Below are 22,778 nucleotides of genomic sequence, written 5' to 3'. Positions count from 1 at the left end.
AAGCCAAAGTATATGTAATTGCTCTCCATTTTTCATTTCATTTAAAAATGAGTTTTTACTGTGTTTGACTGATGGAAGCAATCATGTGACAGAGATGCAGAGACAGGAAAATATATACATATTAAAGGGAAATACACTTTTGTGAAGCAAGGAGACTTGTTATTATTTATGTGTTTTCAATGGTTCTACAAATCTTCGCAGACTTAACTCTGAAAAGTGTTCTATGCCTTGAGGAACTATCCACAGATGACCCCTCTTCCTCTGAGCATGTACAGTATCTTCCCATAGCTCCTAAGTCCCAAGATATAATGGTCCAAGGAGTAAGAGAAACTTAGGGTCCCCATTGTCACCTTCTGCATTAGCACTTCACCTTCTCCCGGCTGAAAGGCGCAAACTTTCATCATACTTAGCTCATACCCCCCCCCCCATGTCTCTTGTATATATCTAAGCAAACCTGATCGCAGTGATAAATTGATGGACCTTTTGAAATCACACTTGTTTATATTTACAGAAACAACTGCTGGCAGATGACAGGCCCCCTGCTGTCATCCACACTGGCTAGAGACTTCCTTCTGTAGTGAGCCATGGTTAACACAGAGACTCATGGCTATTCAAAATGCTGGAAACAAATAAGCGTTGAGTATTTGGCACAAAATAAGACAACTATGTTACCCGTTCCTTGGGAAGGAGCATCACAAAAACAAGAAGTGACGAGATAGTAAGAGGATGGAATGAAGCCTTACAAAAAGCTGTTTTCTAGATATGACATGGCCAATATTCTCATGAACACACAGAAGCTGTCGCTACTTGTGTACACACACACACACACACACACACACACACACACACACACACACACAAGACATGAAAGGATGATGAGAAGGGATACTTGACCAAAAGAAGGGGATCGATAAGAGTAGAAGAGGGGTAAGAAGGTAACAATGGTGAATGCTTTCACAATGAGGTCTACACATATGGAATTGATGGAAATTAAATTTAAGAAGCATTTGTCGTAGAAATGAATTAAATTATTCATGAGCAATGTGCACAACTCATTGTTACCATAGTCACAATAATAGTTAAGTCTTTGTATCGATCACTGCAAACAGATCAGATGTTGTGATTTGTATCTGGGTTTTTTTTGTAGAAAAGTTAGAATTCTCACATACCCATGGAAAGATATATATGCACACATATACGCGTGTGAGAACAAAAGGTCTGTCATTAAAATCATTTGCAGCTCCATCTCCCAGCTAAGTGAGTCCTCTCAGCCTATTGGTATGTATTCCATACCAAATTTGATTTGTCTGGGCAATAGTAATTGGAATAACATCCTATTTTACTCTGTTTCATAACTTGCCTTATTCCCTTTGTACATTGTATTTTCTTTTTATATAAAAATCCTTCCTCATTTTCCAGTGGCTGTTTAGCATGTCCTTATAGTGAAGTAGTCTGATTTATTTAACCAATGTTCCCTTTCCAAACATTTAAATGGGTCTTAGTCATCTTTGTTGCTGTTTCCTGCGACATACAAATCTGTAATAAACATTCTCGAAGCCATATCCCTTCATACAATAATGGTTTGATCACTGTGTTTGTTCGGTTATTCTAAGTTTAAAAAGTCAGAACCGACATTAAAGAACCATAGTTTGAGGAATATTTCTATATGACAAGAACCAAAGACCTTATGAAATGAGGGGAGGATGGCATAAGGAGTGTTTGTTTGTTTGTTTGTTTTACTGTTACTAAGGCTAGCCCAGCATCCCTGAAAAACACACTATGAGTACCGAAACCAATCTATTCCAACGACTCATATGGCCAGGCTTGGCAGAAAGAATACATCTTTTGAAGAAGCTATGACTGGGGAATACAGTGATCTCAGAAGGCTCCGCAGAAGCTGAGTTCCCGTCTGCCTTTTTTGGCAATAAAATTAAATCCTAGCTGCCACCGTCATTAACTGATATGTCTTCTACGTCCAGTCCTCTCTGAACATCTGTCAGACTGTTCCTTTTTACACACTCAAGGATGTTATGTAATCTGTGAATATATACCCATATGTTTCATATTTAAAATGTAAATTTCATAATTGGGTCAAAAATTCTCCAATCTTTCTGAACCAAACAAAACACATTTATCTGATTAACATAATCACAAAATTATGTTTTGTTTGCAGAAACATTCACGGATACAGTCAAATGAGTTTGGTTTCCTTTTCTTCTGCTGATGGTATCTTTCTAATGAAGAATGTTCGAGGAAGCAAAAAGCGGAATTGGCAAACACACATTAATTATTATTTCACTAGAAACTGAGTTTATTCTAGAGATGCTCCAAGGTTCTCAGGATTCGCTCACCAGCACCTGCAGACCATCATTTTCTGGACCATGTCTACTTCCTGTTTCCGTTGAAATAATTGTGGTTTCATCTTATGGTTGGCTGTGTTTCACAGTTGGCAAAATGCTGCAACATGTAAAGGTCTCTCAACTGTCGTGAACTGGAAAACCTGCAAACCTGGATTTTACTAACTCCCTGATCCCACCCCCTCCCCCGCACCCCATGAATGATTGTCAGTAAAACTGTGAACACTTGGGACAGAAGAACAATTGAACATAAACTTTAAAAAGTGTATCGTGTTTCCTTGTTTCCGCCTTCTCCTTTTCTTTCTAAATCCAGAGGGATGGGGGTAAGCCCACAAAATGCAAGGATGATGTTCTCTTTGGCTGAAGAAAACACAGCTGAGTAGAAGCTGGCATGTGCTGTGGCGATACTTTGAAACGGCTATTATTATAGCTCCTCAAGAGAAAAGTGTATTTCTGAATAAAGTATTCATTATAGTTAAAATGCACAAAAATATGTATCTCTGCCAATACCAAAATCAATATTAACCATAAAATCAGTTGACTTAGGCCTATAACAAGCTGGGAAGAGAACTCGACTGGTGCGGTACCTGCCATACAAACATGGGGATCTGGATTGGATCCCCAGAACCTGTGTTAAAAGGCTAGGCATGGTGACACTAGCTTGTAAAGCGAGCTAGTTGGTCAGTTCCAGAGCAGTGAGAGACCCTGTCTCAAAAAAAATATCTGGACAGCATATTGAGAAACTATGTACGAGGTTGATCTCTGGTCTCCACATACACTCACACGTGAATACACATTCAGACTCATGCACACACATATGCACCTGCACACTTACATGTTAACATGTGTATGAACATGCATACACACACAAAATAGTTTTTGAACTGGTGGATTTCTGCTTCCCTTCCAATCCATTTACCACTGCTCTCTCCAGTCCTCCTTATTATTACATAAAGGTTCCAGTTTTAGGAAAGGGGAGTAATGGAGTACCCTCCAGCAATAGCTAGGGAAACAACCACATTAAGAACAATTGGGTTTTAAGAAAAAGAAAACATGCAGAACTGGAAAGATAGCTTAGTGGTTAAGAGCCCTGGCTGCTCTTCCAGAGGTTCTGGGTTCGTTCCCCAGCATCCACATGGCAGCTCATAAAGGGCTGTAACTCTAGACCTGTGGGATCTGATGACCTCCTCTGGTAGGCAGGTGTAGATGCAGACAAAACACCCATATACATAAAATACATAATCAAACAATCTTAGAAAGAAAGAAGGAGAGGGAAGGAGGGAAAAGAAAAGAAGAAAGGAAAGAGAAAGAAAGAACAATTGAGCAAAGCAGCCAAGAATGCCTAAAAGTTCCTGTGTGTGTCTTAGAAGACTGGACTTGGAGACACATCTTATTCTGGATGAGATGAGGCCATGGGGTGTGAAGAGCAGGTGGACACGGAGAACAATAGAACTTGGGATCTATGTGAACATCCCCATTTCCAGGTACCCGTCATTGGTGATTGTGACGAGTACTATTAATTTTTCAACTTGATGTAATCTCGAATCACCAAAGACATAGGTGCATGTCCGGGGGGGGGAGCATTTCCAGACAGCATCAATTGAGGTGGGAATGTCTGAGGGGGGGTGGATTTCCAGACAGCATCAGTTGAGGTGGGAAGATTTGCTCTAAAAGTGGATGTCACCTTTCCATTGGCTGAAGTCCTAGGCTGAATAAAAGGAGGATGTAGTCTGAGCAAGATCATTCCTCCTTTTGCTTCCCAACTGAAAGTGTAGCCCCACCAGCTGTAGACTGACTTTCTTTCCTGACTCCAGCCCCGAATAATGACATGGAAACTTTTTATTAATTATGAAAGCTTGGCTTTTACCTTAGGTTTGTCCCAATTAACTCTTACAACTGAAATTAACCCATTTATATTTATATAAAACTCCATTCTGTCACATGATATTAGCTCTCATCGTGCACCTCCTATTTCCTCTCCATCTGGCTAGCGACTACCCTTCTTCCCCAAGTCCTCATGGCCTTGTTCCTATGCCTCCCACCACCAAAACAAACTGTATGTTCAAACTGCACCAAATTACTTCTGACCTCAGTTAAGTCGCTCTCATTGGGCATTTTGTCATAGCAAAGTGTAAAATAGCTAATAAAGGGATAATAAGACACTTTTCCAGTAGGGGGTGTTTGTTTTATAGATTACCTCATTAATCTTTGAGACCAAAACCAAAACTGAACCCATTTAACTGTAAAACCATCCTCATTTTCTGCTTGATTTCCATTTTACAAAATAGTTGAATTTAGTCTCTCTCTCTCCCTCCCTCCCTCCCCACCCCTGTGTGTGTGTGCATGTGTGAGTGTTTTTGTGATTTATGAGCACATATGTAGATGAGTTCATGTGCCTATGTCTCCATATGTATAGAAGCCAGTGGAAGATGTCATCTCCTGCCCAATTACTCTGCCTTTTAGTTTAATTCTTTGAATTCTTTGATGATTTTCTACAATGTGTTTTGATCATATTCAAGCACCCCCCCTCCCCGTAATTTTGAGAAGGAGCTATACTGTCACTCAGAAAGTTAAGTGATCCTCCTGTCTTCATCCACTGGGGTTAGAGGTAGCCTGCTTATCTGACCACACTTAGGTTTTTAGGGGAGTACTGAGATCCAAACTCAGGTGCTCATGCTTGCACAGCAAGTGTTCCCACCCACTGATCCAACTAGCCCCTAGAAATGATTTTAACTCAACAATCTGAAAATTTGATCCAAGTGGCTCCAGGTTTAGAAGTTTTATGGTTAATCCGGGAACTGGCAGACCTTGCAGAAGGCCCTGTGAAAATAGCTTCATTGTAGACCGATTTCGTAGTCTGATCTTCTAAACTGCTGGGTCATCCATGGCCGTGCCAATCCTATATGTGCAACATGGTAACAGAACATGTTTTACACACACACACATGCACACACACACAAACACACACATATGCACACACACAAACACACACACATATGCACACACACATATGCACACACACACATACATACACACACAAACACACACATATGCACACACACATACGTACACACACAAACACACACACATATGCACACACACATATGCACACACACACATGCACACACACATACGTACACACACAAACACACACACATATGCACACACACAAACACACACATATGCACACACACAAACACACACACACGTCTCTTCTTGGACTTTTTAACACGCAGCAGCAGCACTTGGGAAACTCTTGCCCAGGGTTCTGGCTCCACCCCAGCTTCATGCTCCTTCTTTCCTTTTTTTACCATGAAGAAGGAAGCCTAATCATCTTTTACCAAATGTTTTCCATAGCCAGAGGACTCATTGATGGGAAATGATAAATCCCTAGCAACGTAGACTTCTAACAGATGGCGGTAAAGGGGTTTGAAAATACTTCAGAACCTGTCTCATTTCCATTCCCCAAATGTTCTCCTGCTCAGGCCCTGCCCCCTCCCTCTCCGCGGCAGCTCCTTTCATTGTTTCCAACGGACCCATTTAGTTATAATTTATACTTCCGTCTGCTCCAAAACCGGATCCAAATTACCCACGGAACAGGAGCAACTCCAGAAAGAAAACGCGCATTTCAAATGTGTCCCTTGATCCTATTGGCTGGATATTCCACGAAAGACAAAGAGAAGTGACAGGCTTTCTCTGTACTCCGTTCTCCTTGAGACTAGAGCTGCTCGCTGGAGGGAGACTGCTTCTGCTGTAAGGGACAAGCTCACCTCACTGCGGGGAAAGAGGATTTTATTTTAGTCTGGGATGTAAATAAAAAAATAACTATATAACTTAGCATTAAGTAATAGAAAACAGATACCCCAAACCACTACAAGAATCCTCACCATATAATACATGATTAGCAGGATATTTTTGATCGGTTAAGTTTAATTCTATCACTGTACTATTTAAGTGACTTCCAGTCTCATAATAGAAGTATAATTTTAGATATAGATGTAATACATATGGCATAAAAAGTACATATGATATGTTTTATGTATTTTTTATAAAATGTATCTGTGGTTTACCTCTACTTTCTCCTTAAAGCCTAACAATAACCCTGTATTGGCAACTCACATCTTGACTGTATTTTTTTTACAGGTGTATTAACTTACAGAGGACAGAGACATCCAGTCTTCCCACTCAATATCTCATATCTGGAGCTGATGCTTAGGACAGATCCCAAAAGCAAGGTGAACACCACCTAAGGAGCAATATCTCAAATTTCCATTTGCCCTCTATGCACATACCTATCCATGTACACACATATGCACACACACACGACTAGTGAAGGTGTCACTTTGATGATTTTCCTTGGCAAAATGTGGGACTGACTCCCACTGACTTTGCAGGGGGAGATAGGATCGTAAGTATCATTCCTCATCACCATCTGACCTCATCATTGTGACATTCTCTCTGCCAGCCAAGTAGGTAACTGTCACATAATGGCTATCCCCAGAGATCACAAGACGAACTTGGAGAATCCTATTCTATGCCAATCAGAAGAGTAAACACTCCCCCATGAAGGCAGTTACTCCTGAAAGTAATTTAACAAGAAATCATCTCTAAATATTTCTCTGATAAAACCTGCAATTTTGCAATGTAGCGAGTGTGGCTCACATGTTTGAAGGCTTAGATACCATGGAGTGGTACTGTTTGAAAAGGACTGGAAGGATTGGAGCTATGGCCTTGTTGGAATAGTTATTGCCTTGCCTGGGGACCAGGATGTAGCTCTTAGCCACTGTTCCAGTGCCAAAATTGCCTCCTGCCATACCCCTGCCATGATGATAATAGACTAACCCTCTGAAGCTGTAAGCCAGCCCCCAATTCAATGTTTTCTTTTATAAGAGTTGCTTTGGTCATGGTGTCTCCTTCTAGCAACAGAGCAGTGATTAAGACAATAAATTAATGTGTGGACTGATTCAAAATGGAATGAAAAAGTGTTGCCTTACCTACCTAAGCTTCCAAGTGTGAAGAGGAATTAAAGGAAAGTTGAAGCAGCAAAGGAAACCATCAATGACTAAATGCTTATGAAATGTAGCTCAAAGAGGGACACAAGTTTCAGTCCAAACAGGTAGCAGAACTTGGAAGCTTTGGCCAAATGGTTCTGGTTTTAGAGTCAAGTAGAACAAAGATTCACGAAAGGGGTTATGGAATCTTTTTCCATGTTTAAGGAAAGTCATCAAGACCAATCATTCATCAGGGCAATCCCTACATTGAGGCCCAGAGAAGCCATTACACGAGACTGTAAAGGTGAAACCTGGACTGCATAGAAGTCTCTAAGATGTTGGAGATGCCAGAGTCATGGGATGTCTGCTAATGGGGTAGGAACCAGTTTAAGAGAGAAGTGTGCTGTCGTCATCAAAGCTGAAAGGAGTTGTGTTGTTTAACTTCTGCATAGTGATTGCTCCGTAATCTACTGCTATCTCAGCCAGCAATTGCAATTCTGCTGTTACTAGCCTGCTTCTCTAGCAGTGGTCTGGCTACTCAGACCACAGCCTGGTAAGAATTCTGTTCCTGTAGGCATCAGCCCTGTCTTTAACTAAATCTCTATCATTCCAATTATGAATAAGACTTGAGATTCAAAGGCTGGAGTGAGAACTTGTCAGCTCAGAAAGGCTGAATAGCAACTATCAAAACCCTCTGTCCTTGCTGGCACCCATGGAAAACCAATGCTTCTACTTGACCAAACCAAAAAATGCTGCACTACTCCAAAGCCGGCCTTACTACTTCCTGTGTTTCTACCCTTCCCAGAAGCCCTCCGAAACTCTAGGATTACTTTCTGTCAACTAGTTGCTAACAGCCTCTAAGGTTAATTTTATTTAAGTAATGCAAATGCAAACTCAGTGTTCGCAGTGTGATCGAATATCCCCCAACAGAGTTGGAGATCTAAAGAGTGCTTTGACGTTAGACAAGGAGATGCAGAGTTTGGAGTTTTCCCTCCTGGATCTCAGTTTTGTTTTGGTCCAGTATTATCTCTCTATGCTCCCTTCCTCCACTTTTGAAATGGTAATGTATATTCTGTGCCATTGTATACTGGAAGGATGTGATCTGCTTTTACTTTTATTTTTTTAATTTTAACTTCACAGGGGTTTACAGTAAAGAAGTTGCCTTGAGTCTCAGAAGAGACTTGGAATTTGGACATCTGACCAGTGTTGAGACTGTGAAAGACTACAGGGACTTTTGAAGCTGAACTAAATGTGTTTTGCATTATGATTTGGCTACATGCTTCTGGGGCCCAGGGAGTGTGGTAGTTTGAAGAGAATGGTCCTCATAGGTTAATACTTTAAATGCTTAGTCACCAGGGAGCAGTGACTAAACATTTGAGAACGATTAAAAGGATTGGGAGATTGGGTCTTGTTGGAGTAGATATGGCCTTGTTAGAGAAAGTGTGTTATTAGAAGTAGGCGTGTGTGTGTGTGTGTGTGCACGCATGTGAGTGTGTGTGTGTATAAGTCAGAAGTCAGTGCCATTGTCATCCTCAATTTCACTATCACTGAACCTGAAGAAACCAATTTTGCTATACTGGCTGGGGTGATCCTTGGAGATCCACCTGTCTCCGCCTCCCCAGTGCTAGGATTACAAGAACACACCACTGTACTTGGTATTTTATGTCATTGATGGTGATATGAAGTCAGGTCCTCGAGCTCACATGGAAAGTGTGTGTGTGTGTTTGGGTGCAGGTGTCTGTGGATATAGAGGGCAGAGTACAATGTCAGGACAACTCCTTAGGTGTCCACCTTCTTTTTCAGGACAGGACCCCTAACTCACCTATGGCCTCACCGTTATTGAGGGTCTCTTCTCAGGTGATTTTAGCTTTTGTCAGGTTGACAAAGCTAATTATTACACATGGGATGTAGGGCCTTAGGGACCCCTGTGCTCAATTCATAATTCATATGATGGAGAAGGATGTGTAACACTCCATGATGTTGGAGAACATGTACTTCCATGTCTGGAGGATGGAGATACACCTTTCAGCTCTCTGTCACTTTCTAACTATGTGGCTTTCATCAAGCCTCTTAAATTTGCCAAACCTCCACTTCCTGTCTATGGCACGCAGAGCTTCAGGGCCACTGTGAGGTCTTTATGAGGATTAAATGAATGTAAAGCAAATGTAAAATAATGCAAAGTACTCAATAAATGTGATCTTTTATTACAACCTAATGACAATTATATTACTATTAATTAAATTATAATTTAATTCATGGCAGACAGTGCTTCTGTGACATATTCAAGGTCAGATAATCAGACAATGGCAAGGACAATACTTAAAAATAGCTCCTTCAGTCCTGGAATAATGCCTACATGTGTGCAGGATGTGAATTCTTTCCCAGTACAACACTAGCCAAATTTAGATTTCCTTATCAAACATAATTTTCTTCCTAATGCAAACTTGATCATTATTCTGGACCTAAACCAAATCACTTTTCTGATTCCAGTTGCTCTTGGTCATATAGTCATTGCCCATTTTCCTTTTTGATTGAAGGGTTTGGAGAATTTCCCGAAATCATATGTCCTACCAGAAAGCAGGCTCAGTGGTCTAGTTTCTCTAGCTTAAACCCTGTACTCTTTAGTATATTAGTTGGAGTTTGCTAGGAAACATAATCTATAGAATGAATATTTCTCTCACATATGTATAAGCATATGTATATATATACATATATATGTATATATTCTGGAATCCTTTGGTTTAATTGCTTCTGTAAATCATGTTCTTCTCCTGACTTACCACACTCCCTTCCCCTCAAGAAATGCTCTTTCCCTCTGAATTTGTAATTCCACACTTAAAATTCATTCCATGTGTTTCTCATGAATTTATACTTAACTCAATATATATATATATTTAGGCTGACTTACAGGCTGTGGTCCAGCTAATCCAACAATGACTGGCTATGAATGGAAGGTCCGTGAATCTAGAAGCTGCTCAGTCCATGAAGCTAAATATCTCAGCTGGTCTTCTGTAAACACTGGATTCCCAAAGAAGTAGGCTCTAATGCCAACAAAGGAATGGACTTGCTAGTAAGGCAAGAGCAAGCAGAGAAAGAGCAAAAGCTTCCTTCTTCCATGTCTTTATGAAGACTTCCACCAGAAGGTATGGCCCAAATCAAAGGGGTGTCTTCCTGCCTCAAGATGCGGATTATAAATTTGTCTTTCTACCTCAAAGATCTGGACTCAAAGTGAATTCACCCACTTCAAACCAAGTAAAAAATTTCACAGGTATGCCCTCCATTTCTGGACTGTAGTTTATTCTAGATGCTGACAAGCAAGAATAGGCATCATACTTAACAAGCCTGTAACTACTGATGGTGCCTATTGACCAAGTGAAGAGGGAGCTTTACGCTTTACTGTAAGGAAGGAGCATGTTGAAACATCTCTTCTGTATCTCTGAAGCATACTGCTTTTCTTCCCTGCATCTAGCCTGCTATGACTGGCCAGAGCAGTACTTCACTCAACCATCTTACCACCTTGCCGCCATGATGCCTTTTTGTCTCCAGTCTCTTTAAAAACTGAGAAGCTCCTGTTGGCAGCCCCACAACCCACCTCATCCTTGTGTTCTCCTGGGCTCAGCCTCAACAGAGCGGAAACTGGCAGCTCTGATGTTTTTCACTTAATGATTCCAAGTTTTCCATGAAAATCTCTGATTCTTTCGTGCTCTGGGCAAGGCAGGTGTAGCCAAATAGGCAAGGGAGCTCAGCTCACTATTATGTTCATCGTGAGCATGTCTTCTTGTCGAATCTGGTTCTTAAAAGTATATGCATTGAAGACAGACCCACCAAGGGACTTTTTGCCTTAATTCTCTCAACTAATCCGCTGACTTGACGTATATCAAGTGTTCTCTCCCTTGGGAAATGTTAAGATTCACGTTGCAAAATGTGTTCCTGGTATTTCTACAATGAACACCTATGGTCCATCTTCCTGAGGAGAGTGCAGATCCTGCTAGTGTAGCTTCCAGGAACCTCGTAGGAGCTCTGAGCCCTTTGACGTATGCACACACACGGCAATCACCCACAGTACTCACTGGACAAAGATTTAGTTTGGGCTTCTAAAGAGATGGGAATCCCAGACAGTTTGTGAGCCAGTGGCAAAACCAAACAATTCTTTCTGGGACCTTTGATTTAATTGCTTCTATAAACTATGTTCTTCTCCTATCCTACCATACCCCTGCCCCTTCAGAAATGCTCTTTCCCGCTGAACCTCTAATCCCACACTGAAAATTCAACCCATGTGTTTCTCATGAATTTATACGTAACTCCTCAGAACCTGATGTAAGACCCCCCTGAAGCCCAAGCAGGCTTCCAGAGCTCACCTTCTCACATGCTCTCCCTGGCCATTTACAAGAGAAAGTTCATTGATTGCCAAGACTGTATTAAGGACCAAGCCTACAGTTTCCAAGTGACCCTCTAGTGCAAGTGTACTATCTCCATCCCCTATGAATTTTGCTTCCTCTCTGAGAAACAAGAGATTTGGTATAAGGCAGCTCCTGCATCTGTTCGTTCCCAGCAGCCCCAGGAAGGGTGCCATTAATCCACAGGCTCTGGGGAGGGAGCGTATACATTTATTGTCTGCTGTTTCTCCCTCCAACTTCTCCGCCGGTGCCATACAGCTGTGTTTCTATGAAAATAAGGGTGCCAGAAAAGGAGAAAAACACTGTTTATGAGGCTGCGTAGATTGGTGAGTCATCGCATCTCAATAGCCCTGAGATGTGTGCAGCTGACTACTTATGCAAATATCAGAACGGTGTGCGAGCAAAAGGTTACACAGTACCATAACCTGGAGCTTTATGACTAATGAGGCAGGCGCTTCCATTTGTGCACAAAAACGGTTGGCTTTTTTTTAAACCTCTCTTTCTTTCTTTTTATGACTTCTCATAATTGTCCCTAATAATACAAAAATAATTCGAAGACTTTATCTTCAGAAGGTGTAGGCATCAGTTAAATTTCCTGTCGTCTCTGTGTCTCGAAGGATGTTCCATCTTTCTGGCTTCTTAATAATATAGTTTGAAGACATGAAGCCCTGGGTGCCTCTTTGGAAAAGAAATTCTGTTAAATTTGCCTGCTTCTGAATACTTACTATTCTGCTGGAAAGTTTTTAAATTTAATAGTTGTAACAATAAGAAAAGGAATATGACTTTTTAAAAGCAGTTTTTTGGTTTTAGTATCAACTAGGTAAGGCAGACGTGGCACAGATTAACACTGCTTTCTGTTTGCAAAAGATGTTTTGTTTTGGTACAATATAAAAATTCAGAATAAAGCAGAGGAGAGATTTCTCAACATAATCTGTGTTCCTGTAGGTTGTTCATTTTGTGATAGAAAATTTGGTTTGAATGAAAAAAAGAAATGAAACAGAACTGAATATGTAAATATAAATATAAATAACTAAAGAAGTCATGTGAAGCACTGAAAACTCGAGTTGGTACCAGCGCATACACACACACACACACACACACACACACACACACACAGAGAGAGAGAGAGAGAGAGAGAGAGAGAGAGAGAGAGAGAGAGAGAGAGAGAATGAATCACATTTATTTGAAGTAGCCATGGTCAAAGATTTTGGTGTGTACATATCTTATTTGAAGAGTAATTTCGTGTTAAATCTTGCCTTTTCACTTTAAAAATCTCAATTTAGTAAGTATTTTTAAACCATGTGCGTATTCCTCTGAAAATTTAACAATATCTGGGGAGACATCAATAGGTAAAGAATTTGTGTTGCAAGCATGTGAACCTCAGTTCAGATAATCAGCAGAGCAGATCTATAATCTCAGTGAGGTGCAGGCAGAGACGGGAGGATTCCTGGAGCTCATTGGCTGGATAGTCTAACCAAATTGTTGCCTCCCAGGTTCAGTGAGAAACCCTATCTTGAAAATGGGAGGCATTTGAAGGAGATGCCTGGCCTGGAACTGCCCTTGCATGCATACTGTGCTTACTCTTTATTATGTACTTACATACACCATAGATAACATAGACCGACAGACAGACAAGAAAGGGGGGAGGAAGGAAGGAAGGAAGGAAGGAAGGAAGGAAGGAAGGAAGGAAGGAAGGAAGGAAGGAAGGAAGGAAGGAAGGAAGGAAGGAAGGAAGGAAGGAGAGTTAGTCTGCCTCTGAAAAAACTCCCAGGAGTTTCACCCAGCCGATAAGTGTGTGAGTTGCTATGGAGATCTGCAGATTTTGTTTCCTACTAAGGGGGTTGCAGTAGGTGTAAACATAGTAACATTTTTTTTTTTCAGTGATACTCCTAAAACGCTTAGGCTTCTTCCTCCATCAGCCAGGTAACCTTGAGTCATCTGCTTCTCTTCTCAGCATCACCCATCAACCCCAAGGAAAATTCTGACCTGTAGATTTATAGCACGCCAGCATCTTCCACTGAGATTTTATACCAAAGCATGCTTCAGTAACACATCCTGGGGACAGATGAGGAGAGGAGATGCTTTTCCCGGGCCTCTGTGGCTGTTGATTTGTCAGTATCTACTTGGATAAATATGATACTTTATCTTCTTATCAATTTTGAAATTGGACCATATATTTGGTCCAGGGCTACTTCAGGTTTGTCTGTGAGAGGATTTAGAGTGAGAAGAACATGAGCATTAGTGGACAGGACACTATGGGTGAGCCTCATCCAATCCACGGATGAGCTGAATAGACCTACAATACTAAGAGCACTCCCATCTCTGCCTCGCTACCTGTGGTCTGGAACAGTAGCCTCTCTCAGATCTCTCGTGTCTTCATCTTTCTGGACTGTGGGTGAGAGCACAGGCCACCAGTGACACTGGGTCTCCAGATTATCCGCTGCCGATCTTGGAAATCATTGATCTCCGTGATCATTTAAACCAATTCCTTCTAATAGGCACTTTTCTTTATTAGTCTTTCACATTTTATTATATGTATGACCTAAGCAAAACAATGGAATTCACTGTGACATTTTCACAGATATACATAATGTATCTTTTTGCATACTCCCCCCATCACCTTCTCTTATGCCCTGTCTCTGCACACTGGTGCTCCTCTACCCTCAAATTGCCAAAAACCCAAAACCTAAATTTTATACATGAGAGAAAATATAGATTTGTCTCTTTGAGTTTGCCTATATAGATCACTTTCTTTTTTATATTTTTATTTTTTTTAATTTATTTATTTATTAAAGATTTCTGTCTCTTCCCCGCCACCACCTCCCATATCCATCCCCCTCCCCCAATCAACTCCCCCTCTCTCATCAGCCCTGTGGGGAGTCCAAGGACCTCCCACCTCCTTCCAGGTCTAGTAAGGTGAACATCCAAACAGCCTAAGCTCCCACAAAGCCAGTACGTGCAGTAGGATCAAAACCCAGTGCCATTGTTCTTGACTTCTCAGCAGTCCTCATGTTCAGTGAGTCCAGTTTTATCCCATGCTTTTTCAGACCCAGTCCAGCTGGCCTTGGTGAGTTCCTGAAAGAACATCCCCATTGTCTCAGTGTGTGGGTGTACACCCTCATGCTGGTAGGAATGCAAACTTGTGCAACCACTTTGGAAAGCAGTGTGGCGGTTTCTCAGGAAATTCGGGATCAACCTACCCCTGGACCCAGCAATACCACTCTTGGGAATATACCCAAGAGATGCCCTATCATACAACAAAAGTATATGCTCAACTATGTTCATAGCAGCATTGTTTGTAATAGCCAGAACCTGGAAACAACCTAGATGCCCTTCAATGGAAGAATGGATGAAGAAAGTATGGAATATATACATATTAGAGTATTACTCAGTAGTAAAAAACAATGACTTCTTGAATTTTGCATGCAAATGGACGGAAATAGAAAATACTATCCTAAGTGAGGTAAGCCAGACCCAAAAAGAGGAACATGGGATGTACTCACTAATATTTGGTTTCTAGCCATAAATAAAGGACATTGAGCTTATAATTCATGTTCCTAGAGAAGCTAAATAAGAAGGTGAACCCAAAGACAAACATATAGGCATCCTCCTGGATATTAACCTTCATCAGGCGATGAACGGAGACAGAGACAGAGACCAACATTGGAGCACCAGACTACAACCCCAAGGTCCAAATCAGGAGCAGAAGGAGAGAGAGCACGAGCAAGGAACTCAGGGCCATGAGGGGTGCACCCACACACTTTTATTTATTTTTGATGACTTTATACGTGTATATATTTTAATCACATTCCCTTCCATTACTCTCTCTTCTTCCCCTCCCACCCTCGCTGACTTTCTCCTTCCTAAAGGGTCCTACTTCCATTCTTTTCTTTCTTGTGACCTCCTAGGTTTAATCAGGGCTGCGTGAGTAAACATGGCTGGGGGCTTATCTACTGGAGCATGGGTGACCCACCAGCTTCTCTGCTGCTGATCAGAGTAAATCCCCATCCAGAAGCCCTTCCTCTGTTTCTTTCACAGACACAGGGTCCTGAATTTGAATGCAGCACATCACATGTGTGCCTTGTTGCCTTCCAGGCTCCTGCACCAATAGAGTTCTTCAGAAAAATAGAATCAGCCAAGAGTGCAAGTGGGTGAATGTGAGTGCATTTGTTTCTTAGAGAAAATGAGATCTTCTCCAGCCTAGTGGATTAGGTGGTTAGTTCCAATGTGATGTGGGTAAATGTGAGTGCATTTGTTTCTTAGAGAAAATGAGATCCAGCCTAGTGGATTAGGCGGTTGGTTCCAACATGACGTGGGTGAATGTGAGTATATTTGTTTCTTAGAGAAAATGAGATGCAGCCTAGAGGATTAGGCAGTTAGTTCCAACGTGGAAAAGGCCAAACACATCTGCAGAAACTTGACATGCTGACAAAGGGTTTGGAGAATAGTGCTGTATCTCCCTCTCGGGAGATCCTCCTGAGAAGTCTTCTCCTCTAAGCCTTGCATGCCATCTCACCTTACTGTCCCTCAGCAAGTGGGATGATGGAAAGAGGCAGTCAGCTTCCTGAGGACAGCAATGCTTGCAGCAACCCTGGCCAGTAAAAGCCCCTCCTCCGGATGATCCTGCCTTTGCCTTGTGACAGGCTGACAGGGAAGAGTTGCTTTTCTGTCTCTTTTCCTAAAAGAAATCTGTTCAGACAAGTGCCAAAGTAACTGTGAAGCCATCAGGGACTGACATGATTTTTAGAAAAGAGGAAGCAAAGGAAGAGAGGAAGATATAAAGGGAAGCAAGGAAGGATGGAGAGGGAAAGAGAAATAAGGAAGGGGAGAAAAAGAAGGAGGAAGGAGATGAAAGGAAAAGAGAAGGGAAGAAAGAAGAAATGGAGGAAAGGAAGGAAGAGGGAGGGAAACACAAGAAAGAAAGGGAGGAAGGAAGGAGAGGCAGAGGGAGGACAATTTTCTTTGTAAATACAAAGGCACAATAGCCTAACCTGGTGGCACTGGCTTGCAACTCCTGCTATTGGAGAGGTGGGGACAGGAGGATCCCAAACTGAAGTTCAGCCAGGCTTACAAAGTGAGTTCGAGTCCAGCCTGGGCAACTTAGTAAAACTCTGACTCCAAATAAAAAGTGAAACAGACAGTTCAATGGTAGAGTTTTCTCAGCGTGTGTGAAATTCTAGGTTCAGTTACTCGGTGTCAGTAAATAAATTCGTGAACAAACACACACCAATCCTTCACATATTCATAAAATGCATTTCTCAGAGATTAGCTCAAAGAGGAAAACAGTCTGCTGTCCTTTGCTAAACATGTCACACATTGGTTTGCACCAGCGTGGGAAGAGAAGTTACCAGAGAAGTGATGATTAATTTATGTATTAATTACATAGTCTTCAAAATAGGAAAATAAAAAAATCCAGCATAGCAGCATCACTTCAGGATCAAAAGGGAGCAGGCCGTGTGATATGAAGCAGGGTTGGCAGATGTGGTGTCGTTAACGGTCCTTCCCTGGTTTGCACAACTCCGCTTCTAAGTAGAATGAAGAGCCCACACTTTGCACTGAGGATATAGCTCAGTTACTAGAGAGCTTACCCAGATGCATGAAGCCTTGGTTCCATCCCCCACCATCACATAAAACAGGCACAGTGACACGTATCTGTCACCCTGGCTCTTAGGACATGGAAGCATGAGGATCAATAAATAGTCCATGATCATACTCAACTACATGGCAAGTTTGAGGCACTACATGAAGCCCTGAGTCAAAAAAAGAACCCTAACCCCAAAACAAACAAACAAATGAACAAACAAACAAACTAAAACCATTCTCCCCCTGCAAAGCTCCCTATCCTATGTCTTTAGCATAAGGAAAGACATGTCCACACTGATACTATAAAGCCACTGTCCACTGATGTCTTGTGCTGGTCTCATCGATAGAATATTCCGTGGCTACCAGCTTGCGACCTCGGCTGTGAGAAAGCAACTGTCTCTACCACTATTACGTCATTCATCTTTCCCATAATGCTGAGAACACATGGCTGTCTGTGCTCCCTAATGACTGAAAGACATGTTGCAGGGAGAAAAATAACATAAAGCATGACGTCTTTGGACATTATGCATAAATCCTCTATTTTATAGCTAGAGAAACTAAGAGCAGAAAGATGATGAAATTTCTCTGGGAGCTTTCTGGCCGCAAGGGGCAAAGTTAAGACTAGAAGCTGCATCTTAGCTTACCACCGTCTGCTCTCTCTACAATACCAAGTGTGTGTGTGTGTGTGTGTGTGTGTGTGTGTGTGTGTGTGTGTGTGTGGTCAGGATTCTCCCAAGGCAGTAGGCTTTGTTTTGGGGTCAAATGCACAGGGGACTCTGGCTGAGACTGGTGTTTTTTAAAACTTGAGAGATTTAATTTTCAGAAAGAGAGTGAAGTTCTGGGAAAGGAGAACTGAAATGGTAGGAAGGCCTCAAGCATGTCTCTTTGCAAGGAGCTTTGGGAAGGCAAGGTCTAGCCTCAGGAAACAACCTGTCCCTAGGCACCAGGTCGAATGACCATTGGACGCCTGCATTTAGCTCACTACAAGGTTTCCAATATATGAAACCAGCTTATAAGAAATGAGTTTGTGACTGTCAAGGAAATTTAATAACAGCCTTTCCTTCCAGCTGCTCTTGTATTGGGCTTTCATACGATTTGTGCTGGCGAAGGGACGATGGTGTTCTGCCCTCCTACTAAGAGTAAGGCCAGAAAGACAATGCAGAGGAGAGCCAGAGGGTGCCAATTAGTGAAATGGTCTTGAGTGTGGACATTGCTATTAGTTCCCTTGTCTTGCTTCCTTGAGCCTTGGAGATTGATTACCAGTGAATATTGCCTTAAATTGGCAGAGACAATTCTACTAACCAGACATGATACACATTCTGTTTACTACCTTCTATATACATACACACACACAGAGAGAGAGAGAGAGAGAGAGAGAGAGAGAGAGAGAGAGAGAGAGAGAGAGAGAGAGAGGAAACAGAGTTTGAGACTGAAGGAGCAAGAAAAAAAATGGCTTCCTTGTAGGTGGATGGTGGATGACTGACCACTTGACATTGCCTCAGTGACATCCAGGGACTTGTCTACTTCACGTGTTTTGGCCCAGGCTTCTCCACACTTACTTAAGAATACCTTTCACCAAGGGTTTAAGTTTAACTTTGTAGATAAATTCCTCCCTGGAACTTTTTTCTTTGTCCCTTTGTTGACACTAATTGGCTTTTTCTTCACAAATAAAGAGATTGTCAGGTCATAGGGTGAAGTCACATACCCAGGACAAGTGTAATGTGCATGAAGAGCCAACAGTGTCCCAGATACTCCACTACCTGGGCATCTCTGAGTTCAGATGCTTGATGGAACCTCCATGCAACCTTCATCCTACACTTCTCTAATAGAAATGGAGATTCCACTGAGGCTCCTGCCTAGTTCCCAGGTAGAAGACAGATACACTCCATCCCTTCATCCTCTAAAGCAGCAGCCAGGCAGGGGGCTGGGGGCTCTGCTGTTGTGACTGCTGTGTGCATCAGCAGTGTCACTAATGCTCCCTTTAGTACTCCCTCAGCAGGTGGGAAAGGTGGAGGGAGCGCTTTGGGTACACTTACTGCAGGCAGGAAGCTTAGCTCTAATCCAGAGCTCATGTTATTCCCATTAATTCACAGAAGCAGACTCCCCTTCCTATTGCCTACTTCCTTCCCAGAGCAGGCCCAGCCAGGACCTGCAGCCTTGCTCATTCTGTTTCTGCGCCATTTCTGGTCCAGCAAATGTGTCCTTGCTGGTGAGTCCGGCAATTTATTCAGGTTTCCTTTCCTCTTCTGTCCATAAATTGTGTTTGTTTTGCAGTCAAAAAGAGTGCACCCAAGTCTATATTCTTTCCCAGAACTCTGGAGTTTGTTTCCATCTCTCACTCTGGACTGTGACTTGAAGCAACGAGTGTGTCTTTTATTACCCTATAGCCTAACACCAGGCATAGAGGAGTAGTGTTCATAGATGAATGTCTCGAAGAGTGGGAGCCACTGATGAGGAAAAACATGGGCCAGATCCCAGGTGAGGAGAGCAAGTTCAATCTGTTCTACATCACCGAGGTGATGAAGCTTCTTCCCAGAGGGCATGAAGGATTTGCATAGGGATTGTAGGCATAAGTCCAGAGCTGGAGTAAGGAGCTAGAAGAGGAAGATGTGAGAATGAATGGGATACTATCTGTCTTCGTTAGGGTTTCTATTGCTGTGAAGAGACACCATGACCATGACAACTCTTTTTTTTTTTTTTTTTGGTTTTTTGAGACAGGGTTTCTCTGTGGCTTTGGTGCCTGTCCTGGAACTAGCTCTTGTAGACCAGGCTGGCCTCAAACTCCCAGAGATCCGCCTGCCTCTGCCTCCCGAGTGCTGGGATTAAAGGTGTGCCCCACCACCGCCCGGTCCCCATGACAACTCATAAAAACAAACATTTAATTATGGTAGCTCAGAGGTTTAGTCTATTATTGTCACGGTGAGAAGCCAAGCAGCAGGCAGGCAGACATAGTGCTAGAGAAGAAGCTAAGAGTTCTTACAACTTGATTCACAGGCAGCAGGAAGTGGTCTGAGACACTGGGTGAGGCTTGATCTAATATGAGACCTCAAAACCCACCTCCACAGTGATATACTTCCCCTTCAAGGCCGTACCCACTCCAATAAAGCCATGCCTCCTAATAGTGCCACTCCCTTTGGGGACCATTTTCTTTCAATCCATCACATTATCCAATCTTTAAAAATAAGGAAACTCCAGCACTCATTGCAACATCCATACAACTTTAGGATGTTAGGCTATAATAGATGAGTTAATCACCAAAGGGCAGATACCATATGATTGCTCTTATACAAAGTGGATAGAACAATCAAATTCATAGAGACCCTAAGTAAAATGGTGATGGTATGGAATTGGGGAAAGAGGAATGAGGAGTTTGGTATTTTCATAATTTCTGTTTAAGAGGATGCAAGGATTATGGATGTGGACGATGGTGATTGGCACACAGAAATATGGATGCTCTTAATGACACTGAAATGCAGGTTTCGAGATGGCTAAAATCATACTGGTGTGTATTTTACCATAGTAAAAAGATGAAATAAAAGAGGATACAGAAGAGGAAGGACAGGAATGAAGAGAGGGGAAGAGAAGGGAGGGGATGGAAAAAAGGGAAGGGAGGGGAGGGGAAGATAGGAGAGGAAGGAAAAGCCTGGTGTGGTAAAATTTATAAATTTATAAAATTTCTTTCCTCTTCCCCCAGGAATAACTTGCATCTAGTCTATTATCATCTATCTATCTATCTATCTATCTATCTATCTATCTATCTATCTATCTATCTATCTATCTTCTATCTATCTTTATCTTTCACAAATTTATACACACACTGTGGTTTAAATAAGAAATATCTCTAATCAGCTCATGTATTTAAATACTTGGTCCTCTACGGGTAACATTGTTTGGGGAGATCATGGGACTTTTTGGACATGGAACATTACTGGAGGTCGTAAAAGGTTTTGAGGGTTTGCAACCTGGCCTCTCTTCTTGTTCCAGCTCTTTGTTTCATACATACAAATGAAGAGGTGACCTCTCTGCTTCTGACTCCAACTGTCTGCTGCCTTCCCAGCCATTATAGACTCTCCCTCTGCAACCATTAGACAAAATATACTCTTTTTTCCATAAGTTGTTCTGTGTCATATTTTGTCACAACAATGAAAAAGTTACTAATATACTGTGTGCATATATTTTGTATATAAAAGGTGCCTTGATCATTTTAATCCTCCATTATCCTCTCTTGTTTATCTCCTCTCCATCCCAACAAACCACTTCTTCTTTCCAACAAGAAGTCCCCCTACTACTTTCGCATTCTCTCTCTTTCTCTCTCTCCCCCCTCTCTATCTCTGTGTGTTTAATTAGGGCTGCCTACATGAACATGGGTATTGGGATATTTACTTGAGTAAGGACAAATTAATAATGTCTAGACCACTGAAGAATATAGTTTCCCCTCCATCAACAACCAACAACTGCCTAAAGATCTTTAGAGAGGGGCAGGGTCTCGTCAGCCCCGCCTCCACTTCTAATCTCTCTTAAGGAGGGGAACAATAGAGAATACGAGACTGAGAAATGGGTGTGGACACAGGTTTGAGCCTGAAAAAACACTGATGTATTCTTCCATTCCAACTTTTCTCATACTACCTCTACTCCTTTCAAAACATCTTCCAGAAGTTGGAAGTCCACAGCATCTTCTTCCAAGATGAGTTCCACTGCAGGACAAAGAAGCACACGACTAGAAGTAAATGGACTGCCATCTGAAAATTGTTCTTTATTGATCTGCACTCCCTACACTTTATCCAGAGAGGAGCTTAATCAGCCAAGCTGCTTCCCTCTTGGGCACTAGTGATAGATTACACTGGGCAAAAGGCGAATGACTAAAAGCAAGAGGCAGAAAAGCAAATGCTTATTGATCAAGGCATTAAAACTCACAGATGATTCCTTGCTAACAGGAGTGAGCATTCCTTACAGTTTAGTGTGTGCCGCTGCTATTCTCTGTATAGTTTCACATCTAATAACCAGGACAGCTCCGGCTACCAGAACCATTTTCATACTCTTTGCCCAGACAAAGAAAGACTGGGAAATAAGAAACATGAGGAAGTCAGCAGCTAATGAACAAGGATCTGGCTAGCGTGTGGACCTTGGAACATGCAGGTGTACTGACTGCTTCTGAAGAATTTGGTTTATGCTTTGAACCATGCCTGCTATGTAAATGCTTTTCCAATGTATTAGGCAGTAATGGACAGCTTAGGAGGTCTGCAAAAGTGTTTGTGAGGGTGAGCTTAATTTGTTTGGGTTTTAGACTTGACTGTGCATAAGCTTATAAAGAATTGAGCTTCATGATGCAACCTGAACCAGGGATCTTTAGCCTTTAGGGGCATATCTAACAGGGCCATGAAGCATGACAGACAGTCTCCTTTTGAGCGCTTTCCATGAAGGTCCTGCTTCAGAAGTCTGTTCAGATATAT

The sequence above is a fragment of the Microtus pennsylvanicus genome, chromosome 4, assembly GCF_037038515.1.
Source record: "Microtus pennsylvanicus isolate mMicPen1 chromosome 4, mMicPen1.hap1, whole genome shotgun sequence".
NCBI classification, from domain to species: domain Eukaryota; kingdom Metazoa; phylum Chordata; class Mammalia; order Rodentia; family Cricetidae; genus Microtus; species Microtus pennsylvanicus.
Note: the sequence above shows the minus strand (reverse complement) of the source record.